Source organism: Leucopleurus acutus, assembly GCF_964270905.1.
Source record: "Leucopleurus acutus genome assembly, chromosome: 8".
Taxonomy (NCBI): Eukaryota; Metazoa; Chordata; class Mammalia; order Artiodactyla; family Delphinidae; genus Leucopleurus; species Leucopleurus acutus.
Window position 1 is genome coordinate 49,190,493 of NC_139151.1, and position 26,084 is coordinate 49,216,576.

Consider the following 26,084-nt stretch of genomic DNA (forward strand, 5'->3'; position numbering starts at 1 on the left):
AATCTCCTAGGGTTGCCATAACAAAGTACCACAAACTAGGTTGCTTAGAACACCAGAAATTTTTTGTCTCACAGTTATGGAGCCCAGAAGTCTGAAATCCAAGTGTCTGCAGGGCCATGCTACACCTGATGGTGCTAGGGAATGATCTGTTTCAGACCTCTGTCCTAGCTTCTGGTAGTTCCTTGGCTTTTGGCAGCATATCTCCAGTCTTTTCATGCCTTTCTCCCTGTTGCATATCTGTGTCCCAATGACCCCCTTTTATAAGGACACCAGTCAGTCACATTGGATTAGGGACCCACCATACTCCAGTATGACTTCTTAACTAATGACACCTGAGACAATTCTGTTTCCAAATAAGGTCACATTCTGAGGTATTGGGGGGTTAAGACTTCAACATATGAGTTTGTGGGGGGGGGAATACAGGTTAACCCATAACACTAACCAAACTCATGGAATTCTTGTATCAGAGTCATTCAGGAGAGGTTGAATACATTAAAAATACAGTAAAGGGCTTCCCTGGTGGCCCTTTGAGGAATTTATGACTTAGGGACAGTAAGTAATTTATGCAAGGATATATAACTAAGAAGTAGTGAAGGACTTCCCTGGTGGCGCAGTGGTTAAGAATGCGCCTGCCAATGCAGGGGACCACGGGTTCAAGCCCTGGTCCGGGAAGATCCCACATGTCGTGGAGCAACTAAGCCTGTGCACCACAACTACTGAGCCTGCGCTCTAGAACCCGTGAGCCACAACTACTGAAGCCCGTGTGCTACAACTACTGAAGCCCGCGCACCTAGAGCCCGTGCTCTGCAACAAGAGAAGCCACCGCGATGTGAAGCCCACACACTGCAACGAAGAGTAGCCCCCGCTTGCTGCAACTAGAGAAAGCCCGTGTGCAGCAATAAAGACCCAACGCAGCAATAATAAAATATAAAATGAATAAATCTTAAAAAAAAAAGTAGTGAAGATGTGACTTTGAACACATTTACTTAATAAATATTTAAAATATGTGTTTTGTGGCTGACTCTGTTCTAGTGCTGGAGACTCAGCCATGAATGAACTAGACAAGGCCCCTGGTTTTACATTCCAGTGGAGGGAAGCAAAAGTTAATAAAATAAACAAATAAATATATAATATAAATTTAAGTAGAGATAAGTATTATAAATAAAAACAAAGTCCATTAAGAGAGTAGAGAATAATGGAGGGATAGAAGATGATGTTCTACACAGGATGTCAGGGGGTTATATCTTGCATGAGGAGCCATGTGAGCAGAATCCTGACTGTAGTGAAGGAGTAAATCCTAAGTGAAACGGGAGCCACAGAATGGAACTGAGTAGGGAGTGATGGGGTCTGATTTTTGTTTTAAGAGAACCTGCTTGCTATGTAGTCAGTGATTTGTAGCAAGGCAATAGTCAAAGGAAGGAAACGAATTAGGTGAGGGCAGAAATCCATGTGAGAGATTATTGTGATATAGAGTGGGGAGCAGAGGTGGAGATGGAGAAAAGATTGGGGATATATTTTGAAGACAGAATTAACAGCAGTTGCTGATGAATAAGATGTGGGATATAAGATTTTTTTTAAAAGAGCCAAGAATGACTCCCAGGTTTTTGACCAGAGCAACTTGGTGAACAATTATGCCATTTTTTGAAATGGTATATATTAGGAGTACAGTAAATATGGGAAGGGTGTGGGGACCACAGGTTTAGTTTTGATGGTCAAATGGAGATGCTCAGATGTGGGATGCAGCTGGATATGAAAGTCTGGCATTCAGGGCACAGGCTAGGACTAGAGATCTACATGTGGTAGTCTTTAATCCATAGATGGCATGTAAGCCTTGATACTGGTTGTTGTGGCCTAGGGAGTGAGTATAATGAGAAAGGCCTAATGATGAGCCCTGGGACACAAGAAACTTGAAAGATCAGGAAGTGGAGAAGGACTCAGCAAAGGAGACTGAGAAGGATGAATTAGTGAGGTAGGAGGGAAACCAGGGGGGTCTCAGGAACCAAGTTTAAAAAGTGGTTGACTTGGGCTTCCCTGGTGGCGCAGTGGTTAAGAGTCTGCCTGCCGATGCAGGGGACACGGGTTCATGCCCCGGTCCGGGAAGATCCCACATGCCGCGAAGCGGCTAGGCCCGTGAGCCATGGGCGCTGAGCCTGTGCACCCGGAGCCTGTGCTCTGCAACGGGAGAGGCCACAACAGTGAGAGGCCCAGTTACCGCAAAAAAAATAAATAAAGAAAAGGTGGTTGACTCAAGGAAGATATAAGTCATTGTGTCAAAGAGCTGTGGAGAGATTGAGTAAACTGAGGACTCCACTCTGGCCATTGCTTTTGTTGGTGGAACATGTCATTATTTACCTTAATAAAAGCAACTCTAGTGGAATGGTGAAGGTGAAACCTGACTGAAGTCAGTTAAGGCGAGAATGGGATGTGAAGAGGTAAAAACACCGAGAGTGGACACTTACATTTTTTGTTCTCTGTTATCTCAATTTCTTAGAAGCAGTGAATATAATAGTTAAGAGAGTGGGCTCTGCAGTCTTAGAACTTCAGTCATTTTTCTGATTGTGCCAGTCAGCTAACCTCTCTAGTCACCGAGTCCTCATCTACAAAGTAGAGATAATAGTACAGCTCACTTCAAAATGTCATGAGGGTTGAGGGCTTCCCTGGTGGTGCAGTGGTTAAGAACTTGCCTGCCAATGCAGGGGACACGGTGCAGAGTTTGAGCCTTGGTCTGGGAAGATCCCACATGCTGCGGAGCAGCCAAGCCCGTGCGCCACAACTACTGAGCCTGTGCTCTACAGCCCGCGAGCCACAACTACTGAAGCCCACGCGCCTAGAGCCCGTGCTCCGCAACAAGAGAAGCCACGGCAATGAGAAGCCTGCACACCGCAATGAAGAGTAGCCCCGCTTGCCGCAACTAGAGACAGCCCACAAATAAATAAATAAATAAATCTATTAAAAAAAATGTTGTGAGGGTTGAATGAGAGATGCAAGTAAAGTTTTAACACATTGCCAGCCCATAATAAGTGTCAGTAAATACCAGCACTGTCACTAATATAAGCAAAGTACTGGTGCAGCTTCCAGGCTCCACATAGTTCATTACGTCTGGGAGCAGTTGGTGGCGTGAGGTGGTAATTATGACAGAATATGTGTTATGATGATCCTTGATGGGGACAGAACAGTGTGTTATAATACAAAAACTATATGAAGACTCATCCACAATAATTTTTCATGGGGTGTTTCATAATGGTGGAATAGCCAGGCAGCAGGGGGAGAATGGCTCTGAAGGGGATTTTGGGGGATCATGGTAGATCAAGAAGCTGGAAGTCATGGAAGGACTTAGAGTAGACCAAGCCACATCAAGCCATACGTGGATAACCCACATACTGATATTGGAAGTAACCCTTTATCTTGTAATCAGTTATTTATTATTTACTCTTTGCTACACACAGTGTTTACACCTGGCTTTTCTTACCAGTTTAGAAACCCAAGTCCCTCTTCCCCTGACCCTCTAATTATGTTGCATACCTCTGCTTCTACAGTGTCTAGTGTTACGGTCATGAAAGAGGGGGCACCTCATCTACATATATTCCATATCCCCTAGTAAGATGCTTAGAGGAAAAAATAAACAAGGAGAAAGTAGTCCATATGTGAGCAAATTAAGTTGCCCACTCGGTCATTCTCTAGAAACACAGAGCTAAGAAAGTCTCTCATACTTAATCCTGCATAGCCTGGAAAATTATAGCATCACCTTGTCCCACAGAGGGCTACTGCTGATGTCTCTCAAGGAACATTGATTGCATACCTCGGAGATAGCAGTCTCTTATATGGATGAACTCACCTGGTTGGAACCTGTCAGGTGGCCAAATCCTGGTTTATATTGAGTTAGGACAGGAGTTTGCGGTGGAACTTTTGAGACAGAGTACCTGTTTCCTTGCTTGGCACACCTTGACTTAGTGGCAGTAGGCAGCTGTGTGCAAAATTTCATTGTTGTTATGTGGCAGGCGCTTGTTTCAAACAGGTGAAGGAAGCCAAGTTAGTCTCACTGTGGATAGCCAACAAGCTGTTAAGTATGCTTTCCTGGGCTGGTGAGTTCATTTGACTAACAGCAGAAGTGGAGAGCTGGGGACCTGAACAGGCAGCCTCGAGCAGAGCCCCCGGGCCTGCCATTCTCTGGCAGAAAGTCCCCATATTCCTGGTGATGGTCTTCAGTCTGGGTGATAGACCTCTCTGGGGTTGTTTCCCTTTTTCCACCGGCTGGCAGATTCACAGTCTTAGCAGAATCCTTGGCAAATAGTAGTTGACATGGAAAAAGACACTTTAAGGAGAAGGTGAGGCAGAAATCCATTTTCCAGAAAGAAGTGTGGTAAGAATAATAGCCAATAGTTTTGGGAGTATGCATTATAAACCAGGCACTACATTTTCTTGATGTACTTAATCTTGCAAGGTAAAAATTATCATGCCCATTTTATAGATAAAGCAACCCATGTTACTGTAAATCAGTGACAAGGCTAGGGTTTAAACACAAGGCTGTTTGGTTCCTAAACCTGTGCTCTTCCTGTAATTTCTACAAAAGGCCATAGTAAATAAATCTGCTTGCATCGCTCATCTGCCCCTACAGTTGAATGTGAAACACTGCTTGGGATAGGATGATACGTTTAAGAGTGTGGGCTCTGAAACCAGGTTGCCTGGAGTTGATTCCAGCCCTGCCACTTAGCAGCTGGGATCCTACTTGGATGTGTTAACCTCTATGAATCTCAGTTTTTTCATCTGCAATATGTTGTTTATGCTAATACCTACCTCGTAGGAATGTTTTGAAGATTAAATAAAGACTAAATGAGGCTGAGCACCTAAAACACTGCCTGGCATATGAGAAGTGCCCAATAATAGCTATTATCATCAAAAACATGATTTCTAGTGTTGATATTCAGTGAACCTAAAGAGGTTATATTGACCTTGTCAGAGAGGAAACAAAAAGCTCAGGCACTGCTCCTCCATGCTACCTGCCTGTTAATGATTTCTGGCCAATCAATGGTACTGTTCCTGATATCTGCATGTCTCTCGATTTTCAGGGCTTCCTTGCTCTAGAGGTAGCACAGTAGGATAGGATAGAAAGACACTGTTTTGACATCAGAAGACCTGGGGTTTGGGGTCAAGCTCAAATCGTATTTGGAAACTGTGACCTGTGCAGGTCATTTTGTCTCTCTTGCTACGGGTTCCTCATCTGCACAGCTAGCGGGTTGAACTCCCGAACCTCTAGGGCTCCTTGCATCCTCCATTTCTGTGAACATTGGACAAAGTCACTTAACTTCTCGGGTGGCTCATTTATACTGTAGCACTGCTGAACCTTTCCTGGTTGCTGAGGGGCTCAGGGAGAGTGAAGTGTTTGGTACACTGTGACAGGCTATGCAAATATGAGGGCTGATCTTTACAGAATTATTAATGAGAATTAAACCTGAGTAGTATGCCTCGCTATGTGTGCGTTGGAGACTCGGGCTTTCATCCACGTTTTGCCATCTTTGCCTACCCCCCACTGGGTTGGGTGGATCCACCTTAACAAGGTGTGGGGGAACACCAGTGGAGGATGGGGTGCGGTACTGATGGTGGGAAAGCGTCTTATTGGTTAATGCTGGTACATCCCAAACACCGATTACTGTCACTGCTTCTCAGGCTGATATATTTATCAGGATGAGTTACAAGGAAATATATGTACCCAGGGAGAGAAGACGCTGCATGGTCACCCCCTGTGATGTAAAGTATGAGAGCCTAGGAGGGGCTGTTTTATAATTCATCAGGTTTTGCTAGTGAGTTCTGCCGGAGTCTTAGTTATAAAGGCAAGTGTGAACTGGACGGCAGACAGGAGAACCTGGCACCAAGGAGACGGAGAAGCTGCCTTTGGTGCCTCCTGCCTCCTCCCTGCTTTGTTCCAATAATTTTGTGCTCGGTAAGTTCCCTGGCTTTGCAGCTAATCGTTGTTGAATAAGCTTGGCAAATGAATCTGTAGTTTGGAATATGCACTTGCTGTCAGAAGTGTGTGTCAGTGTTTGGGCTTCTGACAAATTCCACAATTCAATTAAATGAGCAAAATAGCTTAAAAGATGAAACAAAAGCCGACAAATCAATTATTCACCTTGATCCTTGGAAGGCTGCTTTCTTTGGTTGCTAAAGTTTCTCTGGTTTCATTCTGTCAGTTTCATCTGTTGGGTGAGCTTTGAAAAGAACAAGTCTCTTTGTCACGAAATTGTTTTTCCTAGCTGCCAAAAGGAGGTATGTACAGGGCGGTTTGTCCATCCCCACCCCCCCCCCCCCAGCTTACCCTCCCCAGCAATCGGTAAATTCTAAAACAGACTGTTTGCCTGGTAACCAGCTCCGACAGAGCTGAACCTATGCAAGGCAAGATTCAAATTGTAATCTTTTGTGTGAACAGAACTGAGGGACTCTGAATAATTGTCATTGTGGAGATTATTGTGAGACTCGGTATGGTGGTAGTCCCTGCGTTTTGCCGGAATGGGATCAGAATGTGAGCAGATTTGCATTTGGCATGCCTGTTGGTGGTGTGGGAGAAGGAGGAAAAGAAAAGACTGGATCGTTATGGAAAGAGCTGTACATCCCACCCGCAGGACAGACAAATGCAGAAAGCATGGCAGTTGTATTTGCGTAACTTGGGGCTGTTTTCTCTAGTTTCCTATTCCTGTTAATAATTACCTGAAGCTGTGTTTTGGTCCACATCTGGGTATGCTCCAGGTCCTGGCTCCAAGCAGAGTGAGCGCTAACTCCTGATCAGCTAGCTGTAGGAAGTCATTTCCTCCTCAGAAGGAAAGAAGCGAAAGCTGTACCTTCCTGGACTCCTTTCTGCCGTGTTGTTTGCCTCTGTCCAAATCTCATGGAAACCAACAGATTGACGTACTTTTTTTTTTTTTGCAGTAGCAGATTTAACTGTGGTGTCATATGGCATATTATGTATGGAAAGGAATAGCAAGACATTTTTCTGAATGTTTCAAGTGTGTCTGGCTTGTTGACATTTGCTTTATTTCACTGGCAAGGAGCTACTGTCTTCTGAACCCATAACTGTCTGTCCAAAGCATTTACTTTATGCATAATTGCACTTTTTCTTTAGATGTGCAGTCTGTAGATCTGACAAGAACATCCTCTTTATCCTCAAGGAAAGCAACTCGTTTTAACATCTCCTTGAAAAAAATATGCATTTTTTCCCCCCACCAGCTTGCTCTTTGCTTTTTCTTGATAAATATTTTGGTCATCAGTACCACTATACTTCCAATAAAGTTGTTTCTTCTTTCCTAGTACACTTTCTGATTGCACCAAAACTTGGCAAATTTGGAATATGGAATGTATCTTTTTTTTCAGGAACACATTTTCCAGGCATTCTTCTTTTGTCCATAAATAGCTTTTCCATATTTTCCATTTCTCTGAATAAGTTCTGCTTAAAGAGCAGAGGAGTGATGTATTATGGTTGGCACTTAGGGGTGTGTAACCTGAGACTTGGTTTCTGATCTACAAACTGGCTGCCCCACAAGGGGTCTGTAAAATGTCTTTTTGTCTTGCTCAGCTCAAAGCCTCCGGGCTACAGCAGTAATTATTAAGATAGGAAATTCAGCAAACCATTGCAGGTATAAACCAACATCTGCGTTTGATGGTCTGGTCAGCACGTGATGCTTGTAAAGCTCAGGACACACAGCTGAAGGTTCCTAAAAGTGTTAATATATCTTAATGCCAAGAACAATACAGTTGTAAAGTACCTTTGCGATGTATTGCACGTTGAATTTTACTGTACTACGTTTAAAAAAATCTCCTGCTAGAGCCCCTGGTTTATTTTGCAGCAGTACCTGGGTCTTGATTCAGTGTGGTTTTATGGAGAAATAAGCCTAATTTCCATAAACTGAGTTTCTTCTCATTTGGTGGTGGTTTTTCCATCTTCCATCTTCTCCACCCACCAAGAATAAGCTCTTTCAATAGCAACAAAAGAAAATTTAGCATGAGTTATTCTCAGTTAAATTTACAGCAAGACAAATACGAACTGTGACAAGAGAACACGTACACACCAAAAAGCATGTCTCTTAAAAAAGGGTTATAAGCCAAAGAGGCATGAACATTTTACCTACATGACACATATGATTTTCTTTGAGAGAGGTTGGCGGGGGTAGAAGGGGGCGAGGTTTACAGGAGCTGTTCTAAGACCTGGCTTCAGCAGTCAGCAGATGGAAAGGGCAGGGGCTTTGTGTCTCCATGGTCCCCACCTCACTCTCCTTATCTGTAAAATTGGGGAGGGGAAGTTAGGAAGATTACACCACATAGATGATGTATGTATGTATAACCAATGGTGCACTGATTGACACAAAGGGGACCCAGTAAAAGGTAGTCATTATGGTTAGAAGTTGAATTTTGTAGAATATATTAGCTCATTTTGATGTTGGTTTTGAAAGAAATATGCACATTAAATAGGAAGATTATAAAAAATTTTCTTGTTAGCAAGATACACTTCTGTCAGATGATTTTGTTTTTGTAAACACAGAATGATTACCTTTCAGTTCACATTTCACTAATTCTTAGAATGGTATCTAATGTCTACATAATTATTTAAAGAATAAACTTGATGTCAGATGGGGAGCATGGAGATAAACTGATACCAAATAATATTTCATAGCCTTCTAAGTTATTTGCTAAACAATGAATAGGCCATAATTCCAGTCCTGACATTGCATTAAAGTACCTAATTATAAATATCATTACGCCCCAGGCACTGTACTGTCTGTTTTACCCACATTTTCTCATTTACTCCTCATTACAACCCTACCCGGTAGGTGCTATTTTGCTTCTCATTATCAAATTAGGAAATGAGATTAGAGAAAAGTTTATTTAAATACTACTAATTTAAATTGGCATATGGCAGTGCTAGAATCTGAACTCAAACCTGTCTGATTCTAGAATCTATACTGTAACCACCGTGGTGGAATGATTCAATAGGATTTGCCCAGCTCTACATGGCTCCATTTTGGAATCTTGGCCCTATAGTTGCCTTGATTCTTCTCCCCACATATTTAACCTCTATCAGAGTTTAGGGAGTATAAAAAAATGAAGTAGGAGACTTTCATTGATCTCATTTTTGGTCTGTGCCAATCAAGATCACTTTTTCCTGAGTCATCTTTACAATTCTCACCGAAGTATAAAATTTAGTATTAAAAAGCATGAAATTTTAAAAGGTCATAAATCTACCAAATTCAAGATAAGATCTAAAAGTTACCCTGAATTAGTATTGTCCTTTCACCTGGGCAGCATTCCTCTGGCTTTAGAGGAGTCTCTGGGCCAAGAGGATGGGCCCATTTGGAGCTTGCTTTCTAGACCACATTCAGGGTAAACAGGATCCCAGAATTTCTTCGCCAGACAATCCTGAGCCCACTTCCAAGGGTTGTACTCTGTGCCCACCCCGGGGCATGAGGAAATCCAAGGGGTTGCTATTTGCATGGGGTTAGGGGTGAGGCCAGGGAATGGGACTTTGTTGATCATAGCTTGGACTTGTGAGTTGGAATATCCACACGTCTGCATGAAAGGCCTTTTGCGGTGCAGGAAGGAACTATGGAAGAGAAGAGGGGCTGGCCCAGGTCTGGGGACCTCTATTTGTGTTCTTACCTTGGGCCCCCAAAATGTTAGGCACAGCCATACTCTGCACTGAAGAATGTTTACCTGTACTTCAGAGTAATGAAGCTAAAATTCCAGTGGGCTGGTTTTGTGGGGCTGTTGTTTGTTTTTGCTTTTGACCTCTTCCCCATTAAACCAAAGGAAATCACTTGAACAAGAAGGTGGTCAAAGCTATGAAGATCTCAGACTAGAAGCTTTTTAAGTTCCATTTTGGAATTGACAGCAACCTGATCCATCAAGGCTAGGTATTGGTCTTTTTTCTAGTTCAGAGGCATAGACTGACTTTGGAAGGTGACTTTAGGGTCAGCTGGATTAAAACGCTGTCATTTGTCCTTTATGCCATTTGAAAATGTAGTTGCTCAGAGTTCAATGGTAATTTAAGGTGCCCTTTTCTTATCTCTAGTTTTAAATTGCCGTTGTAACCCTTGGTGCTGGGGGCTGATGAAGGCTGCCTGAAGGAACTCTGTGGAACCCTGCCCTACAGGCTGGTATGAAAAGCAGAGGTGATGATCAATGGCTTTGTGTGGCCTTCTATCACTATTACAGCCCTTTCTTCTGCCCAGCGTCTTATTCTCCCAGAAGATGGCTTCTTTCCATCTTCTGTTGTATTGGAGACAAAGACCCACGTGAGGAGAACTAGCAGTCCAGGAGTTCCAGGCAGCAAAATCCCTGTAATTATTAAGAATCTTGAGGGCTTTTTTTTTTCTTTTTTTGGCGGTACGCGGGCCTCTCACTGTTGTGGCCTGTCCCGTTGCGGAGCACAGGCTCCGTATGCGCAGGCTCAGCGGCCATGGCTCACGGGCCCAGTCGCTCCGCAGCATGTGGGATCTTCCCGGACCGGGGCACGAACCCGTGTCCCCTGCATCAGCAGGCAGACTCTCAACCACTGCGCCACCAGGGAAGCCCTGTTTTGTTTTGTTCTTAATGCAATGAAAGCTATTATGCAGTTACCAGAGTGATCTTTTTGTCTGTTTGTTTTGTTTTTGTTTCTGTTACTCTCACCTTCATAAAGTAGTTTTCTAGATGAAAAGGTAGAATGCATCTTGGGACATATTTTCTACTACCAAATCTTGCAACCTTGCTTTCCTTAGCTATAAAGCAAGTAAAGTAATTCCTGTCTCAAGGCTGTTGGGAAAACATAAATGCGGTAACTCATGTCCCAGTAAATAGCTATTCCCTCATCCACATGAAAGCATCTGGCACAGTTAAAACTTAGCACATAGTGTGCCTATATCAAACGTTCCCCCAGTCTGAAAATACAGCAGTTAAACTGATGACTCTGTGATGACTAAGGTGTGTGCCACACTTGGCAAGCAGAAACAGGACAAAACAAAATTTATCATTTAACCTCTGAATTGAAAACTTTTCATAGTGTATGCCTTGGCTGGTGGTAGTCCCATCGACTTTTACTTTCTTTTTTATGTTTTATGTATCATTTGAACTTTTATAATGTGCATGCATTATTTACGTAATTAAGAGGAAAAAGGAGAAGAAACATTTTTAGAGAATTGAATTAGAATAGGAAATGGTTATGGATATGTTGTGGATATCTAACTCGATAGGAGGACTCCTGTCAAAATTTTTTTAAATATAAAATACTTGGGAAAGATATTTTCTGGCTGGAATAATTCCTATTAGCTTACTTCATATGCTTGTTTGCTTGTTTATTTGTCTATTATGAATCATTTATTAAGCATAGACTAGTGCCAGATGTTCTGCTAGGTGCTGAGATTTAAAAAATGAACACTCATAATCCTTGAACTCAACGCATTTGTAATCCAAGAGAAATGGACACGTGAGCCCACAGTTCTAACACAGAGTGATCCCCACTGTGCCCTAACAGGGGCAGGTGAGATTGCTTTCTATTGCAAGGAACTGGCTTGATCAATAAAGAAAATGTTGGTGATTGTAACTTAAAAGTACGGCAGTGAAGCCAGCTTCAGAGGTCTGATCCTGTGGCACACCGATTTCTTTTGTCAAGAAATCTGTTTCTTTTAGTTTTGGCATGCTGCCTGTTTTGGTATTAGCTGTATCCTAACACTAACTGCCCTCATGGTCCCAGAATGATTGTCAGTCGCTCATGGACAACTTATTTTCTTAGTCATATCCAGCCAGAAAGCAATGGCTTTGAGAATGGTCCTTAAAATTCACTTTTAAACGTACTGGCTTACCCTTGAACATAAAGCCAAATCACCAGCCCATTCTGAAGCTTAGACAGGATAAAGACAGCCTCCCCATAACCTTATGAGCCCGTAAACAAAGTCTGGCAGCTGTTACTGTTAGGAAGAGATAGTGGGGAATTCTATGGCGGTCCACTGGTTAGGACTCTGCGCTTCCACTGCGGGAGCCCGGGGTTCAATCACTGGTTGGAGAACTAAGATCCTGAAAGCCTCGCAGAGTGGCCAAAAAAAAAAAAAGGAAAGGGTGGTGGTGGTGATGGAATGGATGCTGTGGTCTTCAACTTGCTATATGTACAACGCACAGTGTACAAATGTCCACTAGAATTAGTACATAACAGAATGGAAAGAAGGCCAAGCATACTATGGTGCATGCCTTTAAATACTGACTCACCCTACAATGAGCAGGAGTTTGCCAAAAGATAAGAAAGAGGGAAAGGCTTTGAGGCAGAGAAAAAAAGCTTTTTGCAGTCACAAAAACTAACCAGGTAATTGTTTAACTCTCTGTTTATCTTCACATTGGCACTATTGCAGAAGTTACCAGCCAGAAGCTACCTGACTAGTGGTGTAATTAACAGAAAACCTAATGTATGTTTCACCAAAACCTGCTATTGGATGATAGCATTTGGGTTTTAAGCTAAACCAGTCATGTCTTTATCTTTTTATTTTACAGTGTGAGTACAGATATGGAGTCAATTCAATATGAACCTTAAAATTTCTGTCCCCTGGTTCAAAATTATAGAATTTTAGTGCTAGACAATACCATTGTCATCCTTTTTTTCTCCTTTTTTGCTTCTGTGAAACCTATTCAAGAAGTTTAATGATTCACTCAATGCCTCAAATGTATTTAGATTGTGATGTCATGAAATTTCTGATGCTAAAAAATAGTATAAGACAAACAAAAACAAAACCAAAAAAGGTATAAGACAAATGAGGCTACCTTTGAATAGATGTGCTTACTTGCTAATTGTGTAGTATATATCACATTGAGAATGAGATAGACTAGAATAAAATATTTGTTAGCCAAATATCAATGCTCTATAGCAAAATTAGATTAAACTTTGGTGTCTGTGTGATTCACAGTTTATATAATTTATCTGTTCTTTAGTTCTTCAGCCTTAGGCAGTACTCACTTTTTCTTTCCATTGAAAAAGTAAAATACTTCCTGGATAAAATTGTACTGGGTGGGCTTGGTAACAGTTTCTATTAAAACTCTTGACTCCAAATTTAATTAGCTGTGTTTTGGATTGTTTTTCCAGTTTTGCAGCATAGAAGAAGTGACAGGACTATTATTTACTTTCCGTAGGAAGTCTGCTCATACTGTTCACAATTTTGTGGCATCTAAATGCAATCATAGCATATTATTTTTTTATTCATGAAGGTCATTAAATGCTGTCAACCTACCTACCTAATGAGTGTGGTGCTAGATACGCATTCATCTACCTTCTTCCCAAAGAACACTCAATAATGTCAACAAATGGAAGCAAAGTATATTTTCTCTTGCCATTTGCTTCTGGTGCAACAAATCTGTTCAGAAAACATGAAGCCAAGCATGGCACTGGTCACAGCCCAGCTGTGTCAGTGAGGAACCAGAGACTTACTCAGAAAACATGCTTGAGTGAGAGAAGGCAGCAGTGATCATGTAGGAAATGCTCCCCAGGGCACTGGTTTCTTCTTCAAATTAGACAGCTCTTCAGTGCAGAGATAGAAGCAACTAAAAATAGTGGAAGGGTGATGGATAATGTTGATTTAAAAGCACATATGTCATCCCAGAATTAAAAGGTGCCATTATCCCGTGACACAACTTTACTTCCTATAGCACAAACCAGATAAACTCTTCTTTGTTTAGTTTTGAGGTTTCCTTTCACAGGTTTCCTTTGCCCTCCCCCTTCCCAACTGCTTTATATCACCCCCAACTCCAGTTGCTTTCCCAGGCCTTTCACAGAGCTAATTGGTTAACTAAAGATTAACTAAAGAGTTAACGCCTGGCACAGCCAGTTGTTAAATATTGTGACATCGCTTCTGTGTAAGACCCATCTTATTTTTAAAAAACTTGTGGCTACAGTGGAGGAGAATAATATTCAGATGCAGAAACAATGTATAATTAAGACCTAAAATGTTTAGAAACAGCCCTGTGTAATTTTTTAAAGAGTGATAAAGGAGATATTATTTGAGATTGTCTGGAAAGATTGGCCAGGAATTTGGATAGGACAGGAATGAAGGACAGGGCAGAATATGCACTTTTTTTCATTCATTTATTTAACAAATAATAACTAAATCTCCCATGTGTTTATTGCCACTTTGTACACATTACCTCTTTACCTTTACCTCTCATAACAGCACTGTGAGAAGAGAGGAGAATATAAGTCTTGATCACACAGCTAGAAAGTGGCAGGAAAGCCCATGTGTTATCCAGTCTTGCCCATTATATGCAAGGCTTTTTATTAGGTGCTGGCATGGTGAATATGAAGATGCATTTTTTTTTTTACTTGTAAAGGCCAAAATTTGCAAACCCAAGGAAATATTGATAGCCTTTACGTGAATGAAAAAGTGTTCTTGGGCCTTCCCAAGATCATCAAGAGCATCATTTAAAAATATGATTGGGTGATACATTTTTATATTGCTTGTTGCTTCAGTTGCTTCAACAGCAATATAAAAAGTGGAAATGTGAGCCATAGGGAACTAGCTAAATCATTATAATTTGATTATCTAATCTTCCAGTATTAGTCTTCTTACAACCTTTGCATAACATAGGAACATTAGAAAAAAGCAAGAAAGCACACATTCTAAGCATTTAGCCTGTTGACAAAGTCAAACTTTCTATCTTTAAATGGAAACTGAAAGAGCAAGACTATTTATTAATGATTTTATAGCAAATCTAACTTTTTCTGACTGCTTTCCAGATTATGCCTTACACAACAATGAGTGTATACTTGCTATGACTAAATTATATGGGGAAATGTACATTTATGGGCCAGAGTATCGCATCACCTCAGTTCTTGCCAAAAATACCCCCCAGTGAGTTTCTTGAGGGCAGGGGTTTGATTTCATTTATCCTTGCATGCCTGGCATCTAACATGGTTAATTGATAGACACCAGATAATACATCCTTTTAGGCAGGGTGGAGACAATGTAAGATTGAGAAGTTGGGGAATAATTTCTGGAGTTAACCCTGAAGGTGATGTAGGAATTTACTAGCTACACGGAGAAGGGCATTGTAAGGAGATAGTTTATACTGGGCAATGTTTTTGAAATAAAAATGATCACAGAATTTGTATTTTTAAGGAAAGCAAGGAAGACCTCAATGCCTTTGCAGTATTTTTTGTTCTTGGCAACCCATTTTTCTAAACTTCTTTCCCTACTCCCTTCTCCTTTATTTTATCCCCCACTCATTGTTTAAAATTCGGACTTCAACAAATAAGTAACAAGGAGAAAAGAAACATAGGGGAAGCACTTAAAAGGCAAATCAACTAATTGTAATCAATGAACCTATCGGGTCCAGGTAAACTTCAAAAAAAAAAATGCATGACATTTATGAGACAATTGGAAATTTGAATACCAACTGGATATTTATTTGGTGATGTTATTGGTAATATTTTAGATGTGATAATGGTATTGTGGTAATGTTAAAAATAGGTCCTTATCTTTTAGAGATACACATTGATGTATTCACAGATGAAATGATTTACATCAAAATAATACAAGAGAGGGAAAATGAGTAGGGATATAGATAAACAATAAATAAAATAATAATTAAACAAATAAGCATGAGTTTGTTTGTCTGTTATCTTCCCAGAAGATGTCCCTCCCACCACACCCGCCCACCAGTGGGTTCCATCTCCTTGTTATATCCCAAATGTTCTGGGCATGTTTCATAATTATCTGTTTACGTGGGTCGCCATCACCAGAGGGAGCTCATTAAGAAGGACAGATTTTTCTTTGTCCTCCCATTGACTGGCTCATAGGAGGCACTCAATAATGTCAGATAGAAGGATGAAAAGGTAAATGAGTGGCTACAGACCTCTAAGTTCTACATCAGGGTGTGTGATTCAAGCAGTGGGCTTCCTTTCATTTCCCCTAGTTTTATCTAATTCCTAAAAAACAAATCTCAATTCATGTTCTATATACAAAACAGTGTTTGCTCATAACTGAAAGCCAGGAATGCAGCCGCCTAATTGAAACTAGATAATTCACACATTTGCATTTAATATTCATAGAAGGCCAAGTTGTGAGGCCATGTTCTTAATTAGTGTAAGATAGCATTTTTCCAAACCTATTTGGTTGTCATAGAGATAAAATATGAAGAAAAATAGTTCCTTCTATTTAAAAAAAATTAAATTATGGTTATCGGAACCTAATTTTTGCATGTAAATCTACAAAACTTTCACATTTCAGCCCTATGAACACTCTTTTGGTCCTTTGCAGGGGCTTATTTTATATCAATAGAAATTACACCTCTAAAAAGTATGGAACAGAAAGACTGAAGGGGGCTTTGGCAGGTGATCTAGTCAACACTCTTGCCTTTGATCCACATTATAGTGAAGCAGCCAAGACAAACGGAAATCTGCTTCCTTTTTATTGTATTAAGGAGAAGATTTTAATCAAATCACTCCTTGGTAGTATACTATTATTGGAAATATTAATTTGCTTATAGTGCTGATTTTTTTCTCATAAATTTCTGGGAATATATGTGTTAACAATAGAAAGGAATCCATTTGTCCCTCAGAATTCTTAGATAATTAGTTATCCACCCAGGAGCAAGCCAATGAGTTGAATTTGTAAAAACATGCATGATATCCCCTAGAGAACCTGTTTCACAGACCAGGTGGAATTTGCTGGGTTTTTTAATGAAATTTCTTCATCAGCGCGAATTTAGGATTTCATGAATATGTGCATGTAAGAGAGCCCAAAGGGATTTGTTTCCTTCTGTGGTGTAGATACACTTTCTGATACTAAATTACAAATAAGGAATATGTATTCCCAAACCATTATGGTTCCAATAGTAAGTATTGAGTATTCAGTTACAGAACCTTCAGTGGAGTGTTTTACTTTTCTTTCTGTGTGTTCAGAACCTAGCACAGGATCTGGAAAATGTAAAAGCACAGTACAAATTAATAATTGGGTGTTTCTGTGCATGAGTCAGAAGGCCCTCCATCCACTCTTTCTGTGAAACTTCTACCCTGCTTCAATGCCCACCACGTCTGTGATGCCAGAGCTGACCAGTGCTGTCCATTTAAATCTCTTCTTCAATGGACTTCAGCTTGAGCTTCATCATTCTGTTTTTTTACTTCATTTCCTTAGGAGATTGTAAAGTGAGTGGGAGGCAGGGACCATGCTTCCTCCTCTTTCTTTAATTTCTGCACATGCTTAGCAGACCCTGAACCAAGTAGAAGGAAGTTAGCTACTTCTGGAGAAAGTAACACTAATTTCTCCGGCATAGACCCTACAAATTTTGGACAAGTTGGTTGCAGTTTTGGACCAACTGCCATGTGGTCAACTTCATATTCGGGATAAGTATTTGTAAAGATCACTTAGATATGCCCCTTTGTGTCCTGGGGACTAGGAAACAAATTCAGTCCAAATCTCAGGACTGACAGAAATGAAAACAGAATCCTGTTTACAAGTGAATTAGAGAATGTATTAACATTATACCAGCTCCATGTCCACCATCCTCCAGCAATGTACGTCTGCCTGAATGTCATATACTTAGATAGCTGTAATAAGAGGAGGGATGACAGACCTTTAAATGGCAATAATTCCATTTCAAAGGGCAAATAAGTGAAAAATGCACTTGAAAATTCATTGGATGCACTGAGAAGAGGTTATCTCATCTTTAATGTAGAAAAAAGACAAAAGCTTATTTTAAGAAATCTTTTCTTAAAATAAGTCTCCTTTATTTGTTTTGTTTATATTTTATTCTCTTGATTTATTCCTATAAATACATGCAGCTTTAATTATTAAAAGGCAACTGTGCCTAAGGAATTATAGAAGGGTGACCATACATCCCAGGTTGCTCTGGTCAGTTCCAGTGTATGTCTGGATTTGGAAGAAGATTATTGAAAGTGAGGCAAATGGGGCTGGAATGAGATTATTGTGTTAAGGTCCAGTTGGAGAGGGAATGAAAGGGACTTTATTCTTCATTGATACTTACAGATTGGATGGGAACAGGCATAGAAGGCTGAAGCCCTGGCTTTGAATTGTGCCCATTCCACTTAACCAGCAGTGTGACTTTGGGAAAGTCATGATCCTCTCTTGGGTATCGGTTCTTCTCAGCCCATGGGAGAGTTTTGTGCTGTGTACAGGGGTCACTTGTTAGATAGTTATAATTAAGTTGTTCCTAGAGGTAACCACTTGGAGAACAGAAGTCTGGAAACCTTACCTGATAAAGATTACTTGAAGAAACCAGGGATGCTTAGGTTCACAAATTAGAACAGCAAATACACTGATAACATTATTCAAACAAGAGAGCCTTTTGAAGAGATGAGAGACTATAAACTTATATAATTGCAGAGGGCAGAAGTAGGTCTCATGGGGTGGGGGAGAATTAAAAGCAAGAGATTTCAGTTCTCTATAAAGAACTTTTTGATAATGACATAGGTCTAGCAATGATCTAAAAGGCAGTGCTAGTGAAAGCATGAAGCAGAGAATATGACACATAAATGTTTATAAAAATCATGGGGGAGGTGGTGGGTCAAGCTGGCAGAAGCCTGAGAAAAATCCCAGTGGAATGCAGTTGTACTTGACTTGTCTCCCAACACATGCACCCCTGTGTATGCCCCATCCTTGTCTTTTTCACTCCGAAGATCTACACAGCTGTAAGAGAACTCCAACCCATGTTTCTATGGCAGTGCACTCTTCATTCTCTAAAAAATATCCAGAGAACTGCCAAAAGGGCAATAGAGAGTACTCATTTTCTTTTAGGCAGGTTACCTAATGGTTGAACAAAGGCACTCTAGGTCTGGGTTTCTTTTGTCTAGGACACAAGGTGGTTTGAATTTTTATTATTGTAGTTTAACCAACACATGCATTAAAAAAGATAAAAGAAAATGGTAAACTCTTTAGTCTTGAAATTCTCTCTTACCTCTCTTTCTTCAAGCTTATTTAACCCCCAAATCATGATGTCTGTCACATCTCTCAGGTCATCCTTGGCAGAGACAGAGCACCCAAGAACTATTCTGATCTTTAACAAGTGTACCCCTTTTGGTACCCTCCTTTGCTCCAAGCTGTGTGTTATGTTGTAGCTGTATCCTTGTTTTATTCCTGCACCGTAAAGTCCGGAAGACCTGATACTGTGCTTTATTTATTGTTGTATCTGGATTGCCGAGCACAGTACTTGACATAAGAAGGTAACCCAGGAACAGTTGAGGAATGAAGAGGAGCCCATCTCTTCTCTTTTAGAACTAACTCTGCCGGCCTCTTCCATGCAAGATTCTCCCTCGCACGCCAGTTCTACTTTTACCAGTAGCTCAGTGCCCTCTTTCTGGTTCCTTAGGTCTTTTATTCTCCAAGCTGAACATCATTTATGTGCACACATTTTATTTTTCAACACTTCTAAGGTTCCAAAGAAATCCATTTATTTCTTCCTTCTCTGACAGTACTTTAAAAACTAGTTGATTGATCAAGCACTAAGTCCCTATTTATTGAGAGCTTGGTGGCCAAACACCCTGCTGGACACGGAGGAATTTCAAGTTATGTTAAATAAAAAAAATGTTTTCTGTCCTCAGTCTAGTTGGAGCTTAGACTATGTAAGTAGGATGGGAAAACTCATGGTGCCTGCCAGGTCTCGGTAAAGTAAGAAATACATATCAGTGCTGATTGATGGGCTTTCAGAAGACATTTTCAAACTGAGAGACTCGGAATATTCAGGAAGTACACATTCTCCGTTAGCTTTTCAAAGATAAGTTGAATCTAGATCATACAAGAAGTGAGGGACACAGGCATTTTAAGGAAGATTGATATACTTTCCAATCTGATATTTATTTACTAATTCAACAAATATTCACTGAGAATCTGCTGTGTGCCAAGCACCAGGCTAGAGACTGCTACTGTGAGTTTTCTGAGATCAAGTATGGTTTGGTCTTCCCTCATTTAATCCCAAACTATCCATGACCTCATTCATTCCTACAGTTTTAACTACTACCTCGAGGCATGCAAAAGGCACCCAATTCTACCTGTCCACCCCCAGAATCTTCTAGCAAGTCTAATCTTGGGTCTCACTTTAAGGGAAAGTGAGGTGTGACAATTCTGCTCCACCCACTCTGTGCCAGCCGTTCCCACTCTCCCCCACCCAAAGTCACCAGACACCATGATACCTACAAAAGTTATAATAGGGCTTCCCTGGTGGCGCAGTGGTTGAGAGTCCGCCTGCCAATGCAGGGGACACAGGTTCGTGCCCCGGTCTGGGAGGATCCCACGTGCCGCAGAGCGGCTGGGCCCGTGAGCCATGGCCGCTGAGCCTGCGCGTCCGGAGTCTGTGCTCCGCAACGGGAGAGGCCACAACAGTGAGAGGCCCGCGTACCGCAAAAAAAAAAAAAAGTTATAATATACAGACACTCAATTCTTTGCAATTATATAACCTTTCTAGGTAGTACAGTTGTAAATGTGAAAAACATGTTTTTAAGTGTTCCTTCACATCACTGCTGCCAGTTTGGAACTGGAGAGCCTTGTGGACTAATATGGACCAGCCTGCCTATGTATCAACAGACCCTTCCTCAGTATTGATGATGGCAATACTATATTCACTCACTGAATCATTATCATGGGCCAGATGCTGTGCTAGGTGCTTTCTGTCTGTAATAGATCTTCCTTCCAGTAGCTCTAGAGATACCATGACTGCTATTATGTAAATGAGAATATTGAGGTCACAGAAACATCTTGTCCAAGATTTCAGGTCTAGTAAGTGACAGGAGTCAGTATGAGAACCCAGATCTGTTTGGTTCTAAATGCAATGCAGTTTTCTATTACATTACAACAGAAGTAGGTTAATAGTTTGCGGTGCCTCAGTCTTTCATTGGGATGTTTCATTTGGAAAGTAGGTATAGATTCTTATCTCCATCTGCCTCAGAATTACAATGCTCTTGACAACTGAGGTTTCTCAAGGAAAACCAACAGCCTAGGAGGTATTGTTCCCAGTGCTGAACAGTGGGAGGGATCCAGGCATTAAGGTTAATGGAATTACCAGCCCGCAAGTGGTTTATGACCCAAGCGACACCAGAGCATACAATCTGCAAAGGAACTTCTGGCTAAGCAAAACCAGTGAACCTTCATTCATTTATTCACTCAATTAATACTTTACAAGCTTCTTCTGTGTGCCACACACACACATGGTATCTGCACTGATAAGGCAGATACAATGTACACTTTTAACAGGGTATCCTACTGGGTCTCATATATATTTAATAGACAGCTTGCCTTGGGAATTAATGTACCCTTCCAATTTATAGTGAGCTTTCTAGCCACAGTAGTGCACTAGCCGTAGGAGCAGTGAAAACAGCAGCTCTTAATCTCTGAAATAAGATTTTGGTGGCAACATGGTACGTTATACCTATTGAGGGCAGCGTCTGAATGGAAAAAGCAAAAGCACTTTGGCATCAGACAGTCTAGGGCTCAGCTCTCAGCTCTGACATTTAATAGTTGCTGTGTAATCTTAAGTTATTTCATCTCTAGTAGCTTCAATTCTACAACTGCACGTAGGGATACTACTGCCCATTGAGTTGGTTGTTTTTTCACTCAGTTGTTTAATTTTTATGGAACATTAAGTTGGTCAGGAAAACAGACAGCACCTTATGTATTTTAAGCAAAAAAGAGTTGTAATTTAGGGTATTAATGTGATTAGAAATTGTTGGAAGGGCTGGAGGAGTGATAGTCAGGGGTAAGGGCAGATACACCCAAACTGGGATATTTCAGGAAGCCATTGCCTGAGCCATAGATTTTTTGCAGCCCTGAAGCTGGAGACCAACAGTGCACCGTGGAATCTGAGGAAACTGTAAGAAGCCATAGCACCACAGACTTCTGTGCCATCCTGCCACCACCTTTCCACGTCCCCAAACTCATGAAAGTTACTCTGATTGAAACAATATTGACTGTAATCCTGCTAACAAGAGATTCTGGGAATAGGGTTCTCAGGCTTCTAGCCCCTGTGATATAGTGGAGAGCATTGGGGTAGGGGTTTAAGGATTGGTGCTGAGGACCAATATATGATAGCCAAAACAAGCATGTCCTATGTGCAGGAATTGTTCTGCAAGTACGGGGTGAGTGAATAAAGAGACAAAATATGCCCCTCATGTGGCTCACATTTAATGGTGGGAGATTAAATTAGTAAATGTGTTGATACATTTAATAGAGCAAGGCACAGAATAGGTATCTTAGAAATAATCATTCCCTTCTTTTAATTCCCACACTGGCCCAGTCTGTCTCCTTTCCATGAAATTTCTGACAAGGTAGATAATTCAAAGATTAGAAAGGGAAGAGCTGAGGGTGTGCCTTTAGTGAGCTTTTAATTGACAGTGCTTGCCTTTTTTTAAAAATAAATTTATTTATTTGTTTTTATTTTTGGCTGTGTTGAGTCTTCGTTGCTGCGTGTGGGCTTTCTCTAGTTGCGGTGAGTGGGGGCTACTCTTTGTTGTGGTGTGTGGGCTTCTCATTGCTGTGGCATCTCTTGTAGCGGAGCGTGGGCTCTAGGCACGAAAGCTTTAGGAGCTGTGGTGCGTGGACTCAGTAGTTGTGGCGCACGGGCTTGGTTGTTCCATGGCATGTGGGATCTTCCCAGACCAGGGCTCGAACCCGTGTCCCCTGTATTGGCAGGCGGATTCTTAACCACTGCACCACCAGGGAAGCCCCAACAGTGCTTGCCTTTTGCATATAGAGCCTCATTTTAGTTTGTATTGACTTTGAAGGCCACTTAGACATGCTTCACAGCAAATATTCTCTCCATAGACAATATAGGCCATCTTCAAAGACATTTATCAGTGCGGTTTAAATTAACTCAGTCCAGATATATTGAAATACAGATGTCCCGTAGGCATGTAAACATTGCCTCCTCACAGTAGGCTTGAGAATGAGAGATGAACATGTCAGGGCATGCACTGATGTGTTCATTTACATGAAAGATTCATTTACTCTGTCTTGAGGATTTGCCAGTCTTCATATCTGTCCCCTGCTGGAGGTCACTATGCTTTGTACCCTGTCTTGATGCAGGAAAGTAAGGTAGAGTTGATTCACTTAACCCCCCATTGAGGCAGCCCTGCAGTGCCCTGCACAGTCTGGGGTGGGAGCTGTCTCAAGTACTTGCAGTTGCCTTTGTTCTTAATCCAAGGTGTGAACCACAGGGGGAAGGACATGCTCTCTGGAGAAGTCCTGAGGAGTGTATGCATAGGGAGAGATGGAGGGAGGGAGGTCAAATAGTATAATTTTATCACCATTCTCTCTGTCTTCCCATCATTGCTCTCCATCTGCACCCCCCCCACACACACACAATTAACGTACCTCAGTCCTTTCTCTTCCTGTCAATACTGCCTTGATAATTTTTATGTATGCCGCCTTAAATGTCAGTGGGTGACTTTATCTAGGGTCACGTGAGCAGTGTCACCAAGGTGAAATATTACAGCAAATGTGCTCCTGGTAGAAAATGTCTATAGGTAACTCTCCTGTAAATTGTTAAAGAAACATGAGTCCTTATATACAAATAATATGTGCACACCACCCTTAGAGGTAGCAGCTACTGGGCTCAAGTTGATGGTGCACAAACAGGAATCAGAACTCAGTGTCATTAGACTTTTCACTTTTTGGGTAGCCACAGATGTGAAATTTCTCAATTTTTAACTGTTAACCCTTGATTCGTATTTCTGAAAACATCACAGAGTCAAAGAAGACATGATTGTGGGTCACACATGGTTTGCGTGGTGCTGATTTGTGACCTGCTTCATAACATCTTCTGTCATAGAACCTGAACAATGTTCTTACACATTATTATTTTTATGTGTTCTCTCCACTGGGCTAAGAGCTCCTTAAGGGCTAGGTTGTGTCTTATTTCTCCAAGACTGTTGACTACCATGGTTCCCAGAACATAGCAAGTGTTCAAAAGACAAAACAAAACTCTATGCGTTTGCAGGGTTTTGGGGGGTTTTTTGTTGTTGTTTTTTTACAAGTGTTAGCCTCTATTCACTCTCTAGAATAATCTTTTTGTGTCTTAGTTTTCTCAGATATACAGTATCTATTTTGTAAAGTCCCAATATGAGTCATCTTAAGTTATAATAGTAATAACTAATACTTGCATAAGTAGTTTAGTTTGGAAACTTGATAGTTAACACTTTTAAGGAACTTATAGTCTACCTGATGTAAGAAAAATAAAACTCATTATCACATTTTTTTGGTCCTGCTTTCACATTTGGTTTATTTGGAGACAGTATGGTGTAAAAAGTGCTTTTAGGCTCTGGGGGCAAATGTGGGTTTAAATACTGTCACTGTCATTTGTCAGACACATGAACTTGAGCAACTCATTTCATTTGTCTGGGCCTCGCTTTGGTAATAATAATAATACCCACCTCATAGGATAGCTGTAAGGATTACATTAAGTAATACACATGTGACCTTATACACAGTAGAAATTAAATGTTTATTCTTTGGGGGGGAAAAGGGCATCTCACTTTCTCACGTCTTTGACTCATTAAAGCCTATATGCACATAGGAAGGAGGACTGTATATTATTTTTGTTTGTTTTCATAATATTGTGTAAGTTTTTTTTTTAATTAATTTATTTGTTTTTAATTTTGGCTGTGTTGGGTATTCGTTGCTGTGCGCGGGCTTTCTCCAGTTGCAGTGAGCTGGGGCTATTCTTCGTTGCAGTGCGCGGGTTTCTCATTGTCGTGGCTTCTCGTTGCAGAGCATGGGCTCTAGGCACGCAGGCTTTAGTAGTTGGTGGCACGCGGGCTCGGTAGTTGTGGCGCACAGGCTTAGTTGCTCCGCGGCATGTGGGATCTTCCTGGACTAGGGATCAAACCCATGTCCCCTGTATTGGCAGGTGGATTCTTTTTTTTTTTTCCCTCGGTACACAGGCCTCTCACTGTTGTGGCCTCTCCTGTTGCGGAGCGCAGGCTCAGCGGCCATGGCTCACGGGCTCAGCGGCCATGGCTCACGGGCCCAGCCGCTCTGCGGCATGTGGGATCTTCCCAGACCGGGGCATTTAAAAAAAAAAAGAAAGAAAGAAAAAAAAATTAATCCCTGTGAACCTCAGTTTCATCATCTGTAAAATGAGCCTCAGAGACTTGTTAAGATTAAACGCGTTTACACATGTAAAGCTCTTAGAATGTGGTGTAGCACAAGTAAATACTACATGTTGACTGTCATCATAACTATTATCCCATAATTTATTGTGTTCCTAATATGTACCATGAACTGTGACAGGCACTGAGATGAGGCAGTGAAGAAAGTTATGGGCAGCCAAGGCAATGTAGGGTGGCAGTTGAGATTGTAGCATCTGGGCACATGGACCTGGTTTCAAATCCGAGATCCATCATTTAGTTTCCACTGTGTCACCTGGAGCAAGTGTCTACTTCTGTAAACTATGGGTGATGCTAACACCTACCACAGGGCTGTTGGGGTAAGAAATTAGATTGATCTGTGTAGAAAGCATTCATTATAGTTCCTGGCATGTAGTAAATTCTCAGTCCTGGAAGGATTGATGAAAACATCAGAGAGAAGTTTAGCGAAACTCAAACGTGCACAAAATGTGGAGAGCTGGAGAAGGTAGGCGATACCAGGGCTTGCCAAGGGAGAAGATATTTTTCAACGTCCTTTGTTACATTTGTTAATGTTCTCAAGCCTTAGGGCAAATTGTAAATGAGAAGGTGGCTCACAATGGGCAAAGGTGAATTTCACTAGCTAAAGGATCTATTGTTTCAAACAAGAATATATATTGCAAGTCATTTAGCTTACCAGAAATGAAAGTCAAATGGTTTCAGTTACAATGGCAATATATACTTTGGCTACTAAGAATAGCTATGTTTATTACCATTACCATCCTGTGAAGCCGAGAACAGACTTAACCTTTGATCTCCTTGCTGTCAGTTGGATAGAATTAACATAATTATGGTTGGTTGGACCGATCATTTTTAGCAAGAACTTTATGCTTATCTCATGTGTCTATAGGAAATTTAGATTATCATAGTACAGCTGCATTTTTCAGAAATAATAAGATATCTCTATGTGTTTGTCCCCACCCTTCTCAAGAAAACGGGAACCATAAAAATAATCTTTGAAAAA

General features: G+C 41.1%; 1 protein-coding gene across 7 annotated transcripts in view; it reads left to right on the forward strand.

Annotated features, from left to right (window-relative positions):
* The window catches only part of DLG2 (discs large MAGUK scaffold protein 2), an 812,656-nt gene that overhangs the window by 610,908 nt on the left and 175,664 nt on the right, over nt 1–26,084 (forward strand). The window contains exon 1 of one of the 7 annotated variants that reach the window (XM_082844906.1): nt 5,874–5,938. The exons of the other annotated variants lie outside the window; for them this stretch is intronic. The gene's annotated coding sequence lies outside the window, so the exon portion shown is untranslated. Of the gene's footprint in view, nt 1–5,873; nt 5,939–26,084 lie in introns of those variants that run through there. 7 annotated transcript variants of the gene reach the window in all.